Source organism: Leucoraja erinacea, chromosome 30, assembly GCF_028641065.1.
Source record: "Leucoraja erinacea ecotype New England chromosome 30, Leri_hhj_1, whole genome shotgun sequence".
In the NCBI taxonomy this organism is placed as follows: Eukaryota; Metazoa; Chordata; class Chondrichthyes; order Rajiformes; family Rajidae; genus Leucoraja; species Leucoraja erinaceus.
Window position 1 is genome coordinate 6109397 of NC_073406.1, and position 12210 is coordinate 6121606.

The window sequence follows — 12210 nt, forward strand, 5'->3', positions numbered from 1 at the left end:
CCGTTTAGGGTGGGGCTTGAGGCGGGACGAGACTTTGAGGTGCGTGGGAATTCTTTTTGTGGTCTGTACGGTGAGCACATCCGCTCCTTAGCACTTACCGGATTTTGTTTTGATGCTCCTGGCCAGTTAGCTGGTGAAATAACCTTCCCTCGGTCCCCAGTGACATATACCCTTCAGCAACGTGTCCTGAAACGTACCACATTCATTCATTGCTGCCCCTGATATCTTATATTGGATGTGATTGTAGGTTTACATAACAACTGTGCGTCTAGAACTGCACTATGCCACTAAAGGAGGCTATTTGGCCCATTGTTTCCAAAGCAATGGAAAATTATTGGTTAGACTGCACTTGGATTATCGTGAGTGAATCTGGACTCCGTACTCCAGGAAGACTGTATGATGTTGACCGTTGCAGCCTGGTTAAATAAATGATACTGAGAAACATTAAACAGACTAACATTGCATTTACTGACAACTAGGATGTTAAGAAATGATTTAATCATTATCAAGCTGTAGAGGAGATCTGATATGATGGATGGGGAAAAAATGTATTTTGGAGATGCGGACTAGAATTGGGACAAACATTTAAAATTTACAACTGAACCTTTCATGAGTGAAGTTAGAAATTACTTGCACATCCAAAGTTTACTATGTCCTTCTAAAATTGGTATTAAGTTGGTAGATTTTTGTTAAAGATTACGGTTAAAAAACAGGCAGATGTGATAATGTAAGTGAAACAAAAGTATGAAGAATCTCAGGGTAGACGTTGTAGTGTGTGTGTGTGTATATATACACAGTGTCCTCCATAATGTTTGGGACAAAGACCCATCATTTATTTATTTGCCTCTGTACTCCACAATTTGAGATTTGTAATAGAAAAAATCAAATGTGGTTAAAGTGCACATTGTCAGATTTTAATGAAGGCCATTTTTATATATTTGGGTTTCATCATGTACAAATTACAGCAGTGTTCATACATAGTACCCCCCATTTCATGGCACCACAATGTTTGGGACACAGCAATGTCATGTAAATGAAAAGTAATGTTTAGTATTTTGTTGCATATCCTTTGCATGCAGTGACTGCTTGAAGTCTGTGAATAGCAGACATCACCAGTTGCTGGGTGTCTTCTCTGGTGATGCTCTGTCAGGCCTGTATTGCAGCCATTTTTAACATGCTGTTTTGGGGACCAGTCCCCTTCAGTTTTCTCTTCGCATATAAAAGGCATGCTCAATTGGGTTCAGATCAGGTGATGACTTGGCCACTCAAGAATTGACCATTTTTTAGCATTGAAAAACTCCTTTGTTGCTTTAGCAGTATATTTGGGATCATTGTCTTGCTGTAAAATGAACCGCCGGCCAATGAGTTTTGAGGCATTTTTCTGAACGAGCAGATAGGATGTGTCTATACACTTCAGAATTAATTATGCTACTACCATCAGCAGTTGTATCATCAATGAAGATAAGTGAGCTAGTACGTTCAGAAGGCATACTTGCCCAGGCCATAACACCCCACCACCATGTTTCACAGATGAGCTAGTTGCAGAATTGTACACATTCACACATATATACACTTAAACAGATGCGCCTCTTAAACCTCTTAACTAAATTAAAAAGCTCAACATTTTTCTGCCAGTATCTTTTTCTCATGATATCTAGAATGGTTTGAACAGGGAAGTTGTGATGAAGCTATATCCGCTATATCAAGCTTGATGAGATGTGAAATAGGAGTCATAAATATCAGACCACCTCTTATAAATCTAACAGGGAATTCAGGAGAAACCTCTTAACCTGGAGTGGTACCACTACATGGTGTAGTAAAGCAAAGACTTGCATTTAGATGGAACCTTTCAAGACTAAATAAAGACTAAATAGATTTTTCGTTCAAATAGAAACATAGAAATTAGGTGCAGGAGTAGGCCATTCGGCCCTTCGAGCCTGCACCGCCATTTAATATGATCATGGCTGATCATCCAACTCAGTATCCCGTACCTGCCTTCTCTCCATGCCCTCTGATCCCCTTGGCCACAAGGGCCACATCTAACTCCCTCTTAAATATAGCCAATGAACTGGCCTCAACTACCCTCTGTGGCAGAGAGTTCCAGAGATTCACCACTCTCTGTGTGAAAAAAGTTCTCCTCATCTTGGTTTTAAAGGATTTCCCCCTTATCCTTAAGCTGTGACCCCTTGTCCTGGACTTCCCCAACATCAGGAACAATCTTCCTGCATCTAGCCTGTCCAACCCCTTAAGAATTTTGTAAGTTTCTATAAGATCCCCTCTCAATCTCCTAAATGTAGTCATACTGCCATGTAAAATATGTTTGCAAATTTACAGATAATCAATTCTCACAAACAACAAGGGAAATAATGACAAGCTATTGTTTCCTTTGAGTCATGTTTAGTTGAGGGAGAAATATAGGCCAGATCACCTGAACCCCTTTGAAATCAGAGCTACATTGACACGGTTTTAGGAATGGGTGCACTGAAGGGAAGCAAATAAACAAATAAGAAAGAAGGAAATAAAGAGGAGATAGGTGGCTCCCAAGACATGTGAGGTAGTGTATGTTTTTCAGGCCCTAACCGTGAATCTTAACAAAGGTTTTAATTGTTGAAGAGCAGTATCATACATCAGAAATGAACTGGGGATGTTGCATTTCACCAGAGGCTTTGGGCGCATCCTTGAACCTTTTTTTCTGCCCACCTGGTAATCTGCAAAATAATTGTCCTCAACTAACCTGTCCATTATTTATCTTTTAATTTCAAAAATAAACTTTTAATAATAAATATATATAGTGAATTGTCATCAAGTTTAATATATTCAGTGTCATCAAGTCAATACATTCTACTTATAAAGTACCAATACCACATATTTGGCCTTTTTGAATGATACACCCCACCAAGTGGTTGACAGGCTATTACACTTCTACGCTGCAGGGAGTGTAATCAACGCAAAGGCTTTTGTGGAGAAGGATTGCAGTCTAAGGTCTTGCTACCACTAGTCACTGAGAGGCTGAGTCCATTAATAAATTATTTCTGTATCTGTAATCCCCCTCCAGCCCTTTAAATCTTTGAGGGTCTTCCTTTCTGTATCAATTGTGGAAATGCTGACAATTCCAAGCTTATGAATCCTATAATTTTCTCTCTCCAGGTATACCTTTTAAGATTCTATTTTAAATCTGAGTTCAGTAAACCCTCTTTATAATGGACCGTGGGTGGGGGGGGAAGGAATGGTGTCCGTTATTGCCGATTGCTTGCAATAACCGAATAAGGTATTACTGCATTTACTAGAAACCGAACTGCAGATGCTGGTTAATACCCAAAAGGTAACTTATCGGGTCAGGACCATTCTTCAGATTGATCCAGCCTACTGAGTTACTCCAGCACATTGTGTATTTTCACCTTAAAACTAGGCACCGATGCTGCTGGTTTGCACCAGCGAGCCCTTTTTCACCAGTTACCGCACGGTCCAGTTGATGCGGCTATTGCGGTTCACGTTGTAGTCCCGGGGAAGCCTTCCAATGCCGCCTCCTCTTCCTCCTCCTGTCACTTTGTTCACTCAACCATTCCCCCCCCTCCACCACCACCTTCACCACCACAGTTGCCAACATCTTGCAAGGTGGATTATGTCGAGGACTCCATGGAAGAAGGAGGAGGAGGCAGCAGTGGAGGGGGTGAGAGGCCAAGTGGTCAAAGTGATGGAAGAAATAGGAGGTGATGATAGAACGGGGACCGAACAAGCCAACCGCCAACAGGTAGAAGCGACAGCTGGTGAGAGGTGAGGGAGCCCCATGGTGACCAAGTACATCCTGTTAGTGGTGGAGAAAGGAGCTGTCAGTGGTGGCAGCCCGAAGAAATCGCTGTTCTCAGGGACTACAATGTGAGCCGCAACAAGAGAAACCTCAACCGGACAGCGCAGCAGCTGGTGAAGAAAGGCTCGCTGGTGCACCTTGTGAGCCGGGGATTGGGTCGGTAGGTTTGCATAACCAAAATCCGTTATAAGGGGGCCGTTAAAGCGAGAGTTGTCTGTAGATTAAAACTTCAATAATATGCTCTCTGTCTTATGGCGCCAGAAATCAGTGTATAGTCCTGACTTCCAGTGATGAGTGCAATTCACACCTGCTCTGGTTTCATTCCACTGCCCCAAAACATGCTAGTTGGAGGGTTAACTGGCCACTGCAAATTTCACTCAGTGTGTAGTGATTGGAAAACTATGGGGAGAGTTGAGGGCGATGTGGGGAGAAGAAAATATGATTAATTAAATAGTATAAATGGGTGCTTGATGATTGATGAGCTGAGGGCTTTGTTTTCTTGATGTCATGGCTCTGTTACACTATAAATCAATTTTGATGGTCAAGCTTTTGCTTATCTCCCCCCCCCCCCTTATATCTCTCTGTGGCTCAGTAGCAATATTTTAGTTTGGCAATGCTTTTGCTGCTTTGCGATCACTTTTCTTTGTCAAAGTGTTATGTAAACGGACGTTGTTGAACTTCTTCGATGTAACAAGATATTTCAAAACAGCAGGAGTGATATCAAACAGCATTTTACACAGGTTTCAAAGGAGGAGTTACAACCAAAAGCATGGTCAGCATAGGTGGCTTTTGAGGAGATTCTTAAAGGAGGAAACAGAGAAAGAGAATAGAATAAAATGCTATTTATTGTCATTCAAACCTAGGTTCCAGAGAAGTTATAATCACTTGTGGCATAAATAGCTAAAGTGACCACAGTTAATGGGTGATTGATTCAAAAGTAGAGATGTGACCAGAATTGAGGAATGTGGTGTATGTGCAGGAGGAAAATTTCTGAGAAAGGTCAGGCGAGTGATTTGAACATAAGAATGCAAATCAGAAATTTGTGGTGCTACTAGATTGTGAACCAAAGGGGTGATGGCTAAGCGAGAGTCGGTACAAATATTCTTACGAATCTGAACTGTGCATGCCCGTTTTTCTCTCCATGATGGTGAGTTGTCCAGTTAGTGTTGTGTGCTTCCATTGCACAGTTGAAGACTGACAATAATACTTGTGATATATAATGTAAAACCTGGGTTAGCAGCAGCACTAAGGGAGCAATCTACAAGTATAAATTATATATAATATGGAAGAATAAAAATATGGAGAGTAACGTGATGCCACTGATGGGGCTGTGTTGGATCTATAGTTTGGAACTTGTTCTCCAATGGGCAGTGGCACATACCACATGCTTGCAATGCCCACTTTTTACTTAAATAGCAGCTTTCAACAAACTAGTCAGTGAAAATTGGTATCCTTATGACTGGGACGATATTACACCTGAAGGTGATAAATGTTATTATTTTTTAGGAAATATATTTTTGGGTCTCCATTATTTTTTGTTTAACACTTGTCTGTGCATTATTGGCCCGGGTATCTGCGTGTGTGCCTTGCATGTTATCCTGAAAATAATTCTCTGGCCTATGGCATCTGAGTTATAAACGGTAATTCTCTGATGAAGGTTATGCGTTATCCTCAAGGAAATGTTGCTGTGCATTCTATTTTGAATAATACTGGCCAAATTTTCTGAAGGTAATAGCCTAGCTATTTTGAACTAAGTTCATGCTAAATTTTATAGCTTTTAGCTGGCACTTCTCCTCATTGGTACTGCCAAGCAGGTGGTGGACACGCTGACTAAACTGAACCAAATACTAAAGAAAACACAAAGTGCTGGAGTAACTCAGTAGGTCAAGCGGCATCTCTGGTGTAAATAGAATGGCGATGTTTCAGGTTGGGACCACTCTCCAGAGATGCTGCCTGACCTGCTGAGTGACCACAGCACTTTATGTTTTGCTCAAGATTCCAGCATCAGCTCCTCGTGTCTCCATTGTACAGAACATTACCCTGCTTTGCTGATGATTCCCATAACAAATTTGGAATAATATCAAATCTAGGTGGATGCCTTTTCTATTGTAATTTTTCCTCCCTAAACTCTGCATTGCTTCCCGATGAATACAATTATTTGTAGTCCTTTGAAGATTTATCAGCATAAAATTATCCTGCTCATTCTATAATAACTCAATTTTGTGCAGCATCACTTGTAAGGCAAAAGGCGAAGAAACTTTTCAAGTATTAAAAATAGCTACATAGGCAACAAGATAGGTATTGTTGCTTTCCTACTAATGACAATAAATGGTATTGTATTGTATTGTAATGCTTCTCAAATAATTTTGTTGAGGTTTCCATCACCACCCTGCAAAAAATCAGCCATTCAAAGCTCTGGCAAGAGGTGAAAGTTCATAATGAGAAGAAAGTAGGATGGAGATGAGTACAGTGGAACCATTTTAAGTTGCTTTGGAATGAAAAGCAAATTGAGCAATGTCAAGAAAAGGTCACTGCTAGAAAGTGAGGGATTGCAGTGCTTTGTGCGGAGGCTAGAGTACTGGTAACGGATTTGGAAGGAAGCATGAGCAGGAGTGAGGGGCTCATTTGGCTCATGGGTACAAATTTATTGTTAATAGGGTGATTTCACTAAAGGTCACTGGAGCGTAGATCCGCACCCACGTGACCAAAATTCCCAAGTGGAGGACACTCGAGGGTTCGGTACATGTTAGTGGATGGGAAAAAACGCATTTTCCCACCCGGTACATGTTAGTGGATGGGAAAAAACGCATTTTCCCACCCGTTAAAAACATAGAAAACGGCGAGGTTGTGAGCTGCAATTTACTGTGCCAGTCGGGGTGACCGTGAGGCACAGCTACCTAGATTTACAGGAAAAAAAAGATAGCAAGTAAGGTAAATTCAAGAGGGAACTGAAGGTGCCAATCCGGCGGAAATGAACAGCCGATTGACAGAGTGCAGCAAAAACTTGGTGGGAAAGATGCGAATTTTTTCCAATAAACTGGCTGTGCCATGACCGGCACCGCTCTGAGAGTGAAAAATAAAGCTTTGAATGACTGCATTTTTGCATGGTGATGAGGAAAAACTGCGTGGATATTTAAAGGTCCAAAAAACATATCGGGAATTATCGCGTTTGCTCGCTGAATTTATCAAAAGTAAGGCATTATTGTTTTATTTTTTTATTGAATATTTTTTTCACTCATGCAGTCTTGAAAGGTCAAAAATTGTCTGTATGATAGAAAGCATGGAAATTGTGGAAAAGCAGTATTTGGTGCAACATAGGGCATGAGCTGTGGATATACGAATAACCTCCAGAATGAGTAAAGGTAGCCTGGAGGGTGTTCAGATAGTAAAGCCAAGGTAGCCAAGATCTATGCTTAAAAAATGACATCTTGAAAGATTGCAAACACTAGAATCTGCAATAAAAAGGAAAGTGCTGTAGGATCTCAATGGATCAAGCAGATTCCAATTTTGGAACAAAACCTTGCATCAGGACTCAGCAAAGGGATTGTCGATATCAACCACTTTGCAGGGTCTTGACTGGAAAATGTGGACTGTCCCTTTGCCTACACAGATGTTGCTTAATTCGTTGAATTTTTCCAGCAGTTTATTTTTTGCTTAAAAAATGGAATGATAAAAAGTTTCAGTAGTAAATGTGCCCAATTGGGTGATGTTGCAGAGATGCAAATAATAGTTGGATAGATATGCGGTCTGTAACTAACTTTGGTGTCAATATGATGCAAGTTGTAAACCATTTGATTTAGTCTGAGACAACTGTTGTGGGGAAGTTAGAGTTGATGGCTTGGGAATAAACAATGTAATGCAGGCTGAAGAGATCAGCTTTAATATTCCAAACGTGTCGTTGGAAAACAAGCCTGGTCGCATGCTACAAGATGACAATAAAGTGTGGTCAAAACGTGGTAATGCGATACTACTGTCTATCGTTGATGTTTATGCAAATGCTGATGCTTTTAATGCAGTGTCTTAGCTGCATATACCCCTGGATCGACAGTGAATTCTTAGTTTTTATCCATGTTGTTTAAAACTGAAGGAATGCGAGCAGTAAGTGAAGGTGAAGAGGGCAAAGATACTTTACAATAAAGCTGTGTTCTAATTGTTTAAGGTCTTAGTGGAAACAAGGAACTGCAGATGCTGGTTTACGCATAAGGACACAAAGTGCTGGAGTAACTCGGTGTTTCAGGCAGCATCTCTCTGGAGGACTTGGATTGGAGACTTTTCGGGTCGGGACCCTTCTTCAGACTGAGAAAATGTTGCCTGTTCATATCCTCGATAGGTGCTCCCTGTCCCACGGAGCATCTGCAGTTCCTTGTATCTGCCACAAGTATATTGTTGCCTATTTAATCAAGTTTTTACTTTTACAAACTTTTATTATCTGTGAAAGATTTAAAATACGTGTGCTGTTAGAGACTGAGGAAGGATAGCAAATTGACCCAGATGATGTCCGCCTTCTTGAATCTATATATTTAAAACATATTTGGTAATTTGGGGGTAAGCATTATTGCAGCCTGTATTTTAAATTGGGAGTCAATGAGCAAAGAAGTGGGGTGAGTGAGTGCCTTGCTCTGCTTTAAATGTTTCCCTGTCGCACAATCACCTCCCATCACCTTCGTTTCTGGCAAGGTAATTTTGATGCATTTCAGCAGAATTAGAAACTCCTGTGCACAATTGGGAGAAAAATAACACAGATTTCACAATTCTGCATGGCAAAAGACCAGATGTTTTTTAAACTACTCCCTTCATTCAGGCGAACAAAGGCTGCTTATTTTGGAGAAGTGAAATAAAGATGTGAATTATAAAAAAATCACCCTTTCTCACTTCCTGGACTAGCTTTCTTGTTGCCTTGATTGGATAATGTGGGGAGTTAAATAACTGAGAAATTAATGAAGGTTCCAGTCATGCCTGGTTTGGCACAATCCAGATGCTTTGCATGTCATGTCGAAAATCATCTCTTGCGGCATTAATCTGATCTTTCCAATCCCCTTCTCCTGTGAAGATCAGTTGAATGTTGATCTGTGGAGCTCTACTACAGTTGTTCTTTGCTGGCGTGGGACCAGATTGTACTTTCTCTGTTGTGCGTAACAGCTGGATTTAAAATAATTCCCTGTGCAGTCCTTTTCACTTCAATTTAGTGTGTTAAAGCAGTGATTCCCAACCTGGGGCCATATGGCAAATTTCAGGGGGGCCACAGAAAAAAATTGGGATTTAGTGGGCCACAGAAAAAAAATGGGATTTAGTGGGCCAGAGGTTCAATGAAGGGGGCCACAGAGCTACCACCCTGTTGCCTCCTAAATTTCAGTTCTAATAAATTTTAATCTATGTTGTTGAAATATTTTTGATGTTTGTGGAATAGAATAAAAGAGAATATATGTGCAATTAATAGACACTGATGTTTTTATGGAAGGTATTAGAATATTGAAGTACTTTTTTCCCACTAATAATGTCGGGGGGGGGGGGGGGGGGGGGGGGGGGGGGGGGGGGGTGGGGGGGGGGGGGGGGGGGGGGGGGGGGTGGGGGGCACAGAAAAATTAAAAGATCCCAAGGGGGCCATGAGCTAAAAAAGGTTGGGAACCACTGTGTTAAAGGATTGGGCGTTAACATGAAAAACAAAGAATACTTGCTTGAGTTCCATGCATTGTTGCTTTACGGTCAAAAAAAGGTTGCTTGGGATATTGAGAAGTTTAGAATCTTGTACCTTGAAATATGCACTTGCACTTTAATGTTCTATTTGTCTAATTTTTGGATCAGCTCAAAAAATTGGGAGATGCTGATTTGTTTATTAATTCTGGGGGTTTAGAAATAAAGATGAAAGATTTTAAGTTTGAACTTCCTGGTTGCATTCTTGGACATTTCACATCCAATTAATTATTCTGAAGTCCAATGATATAATATCAAAGGGAAAGCAGGCTATTACTGCGAGAGGGGATGGATTTAAGGTGAGAGGGGAAAGATGTAAAGGGGACTTGCAGGACAACCTTTTCACACTGAGGGTTATGGGTATGTGAAATAAACTGCCAGAGGACAGTAATGTAGTCGGGAATGGTTTAGAAGGATGTAGGCCAAACACTGGAAAATGAGATCAACTCAGCTTGGTTGGCATGGTCAATAAAATTGATCATCTGGGATGTAATCACTGGATTGGTACATTTTCTGGATTATTGAATGTAATTTCTCCTCAAAGAGACCTTTTAATTCAGTTTTCTTTTAATGTTAAAAGTGAGTGTTGGTTAGGCTTCACTTGGAATGCAGTATGCAGTTCTGGTCACCACGCTATAGGAAGGATGTGATTAAGGTAGAGAAGTTGCTGGGAAGATTCACAAGATTGGCTGGAAGTGGATGGCTTGAATTATCTGAAAAGATTTGATTGGTTGAGACTGTTTTCCTGAGCAAAATAGGCTAAAGAGTGACATAAGAGATATGAAATTATGAGGAGCAGTGATCGCAAAACAGGGTAGAGGAATCTAAAACTAGAGGGCATAGATTTAAGGTGAAAGTGGAAAGATTTAACTTTTTAACACACAGATGTGGAACGTATATAGAACAAGTTACCAGATGAAATGGTTGAGGCAGGTACAGTTGCAACCTTAAAAAATGATTGGACTGGCAAATGGATAGCAAAGGTTTAGAGGGATATAGGCCAAATGCAGTCCATTGGGATTAAAGTAGATAGGCATTTTGGTTGACATGGACTAATTGAGACAAATGCCTTATTTCATTGCTGTATAATTTCAGAGTATCCAGTAAGTGTCAAGGGTGTGCAGGAATCAAGGTTCAGTGAATTTTAGGGTGCGAAATGTGGAAACCAGATCCTCTGCTAGTTTTTGGAGCATGTGGAATGGGTTTCTGGTGGGTTACAGAGGCACCCAGGAAACATAATCTGTGAGATTATCATAATCTCCAAATAGTCGATAAGCAGCCCCTAGATGAGTAAGAAAAATGGCACAGACCAGTATTTTCATAGAAGCTTTTGGCAAGAATTCATCAGAGCAAGGTGCAATAATCTGTAAGTGAAAGGAAGTCCTACTGGTAAAGGAAGTGAGTTTGGATATCAGATATTATTGTGACTTGTTGAGACCTAAAAAGACCCAAATTTCAGAAAGCTTTCAAATTCTTCAATTATTTATTGTTAACAATTAATATGCAGATTAGCTGATAAATGAATGCATTTATTAATAGGCTAGACCTCGCCTTTGAAGAGGCCAGGAGAATTGCCAATGTGATGGAAGTAGCACTGAACAATGAGAGAGAGTTTTGTGTTGTTCAAGATGCTGACCTAAGGGCATTGTGCAGGCATCAAGCTCTGTCCCACGGTACGAGTTCATTCCAAGAGCTCTCCCGAGTTTAAAAAAAAATGCAAACTCGTGGTAAGCTCGGAAAATGAACATTGTGGGTACCTTGGAGCTCGGGGACGTCCCTTAGCGGCTCGTAACGCTAACGGCAGGTACTCGGGAAGACTCACTAACGGCAGGTAAGTTCGGGAAGACTCGTGAAGATTTTTCAACATGTTCAAAAATGTCCACGAGAGTCCCGAGTACCGATGAGTGACCATTACCGTAAATCTCCAAGTTCGAATCAGGGCAAACTCGGGAGAGCTCTTGGAATTAACTCGTACCGCGAGACAGGGCTCTTACTGTACATATTGTCGGCGTTGACTGCCTTCATTGAGGCTTGATTATGTGAGAAACAAAATTGTATTTTTGTGGAAACTAGCATGTCAAAGACCAAAACTTGAGAAACCTAGGAGACGCATTATTACAAAAGGCAGCAAAGCTCCTATCGATGCCAGATAATTCATGCAGCCTTGATTTGTCCATTCAAAACATCTACTGTTAATACCGTAATAAAATATGACATTTTATACAAGTTTACTAAAGCAGGCAATTTATTGCAGATACTGACATCTACAGGTTCTGCGTGTGTTGCAGACAGGGAAAAAAAATAAACAACAAACCCAGAATACCACCGAGATAAAGGAAGACATGGAAAAGTTTATGACAAATGCTATCTGTGCCACTGGTGTTAATGGAGAAGGGTACAGTGGTATTTATTTGTGATTAAAATCATATTTAGATGGTTTTAACAGTCATTGCATTATAATGAACATGAAGATCCCTCAATCTCCTAAGTGCACAAATTTGAGACTCGCAGGGAGTGCTCTGTGAGCAGGCAAGCCCAGGCAAAGTGGAGATACAGAGCAAAGAGATCCCATAGGAAGGTCTTAGATGTATAAGAAATCTGCAGTGCCTAAAGGCGTATATTAGACGTTAATTAGACGTGCAAGTTCTTTACTGCCGTGTTTTCTTTCTCATGCACTTGCATGAGTGAGGTTGTCGATTATTTTGAAGGAG

The 12210-nt window shown here is 40.7% G+C and overlaps 1 protein-coding gene across 3 annotated transcripts in view; it reads left to right on the top strand.

Moving 5' to 3' along the window:
* LOC129711570 (segment polarity protein dishevelled homolog DVL-1-like) overlaps positions 1–12210 on the top strand; it is an 88404-nt gene that overhangs the window by 853 nt on the left and 75341 nt on the right. The window lies entirely within an intron of this gene.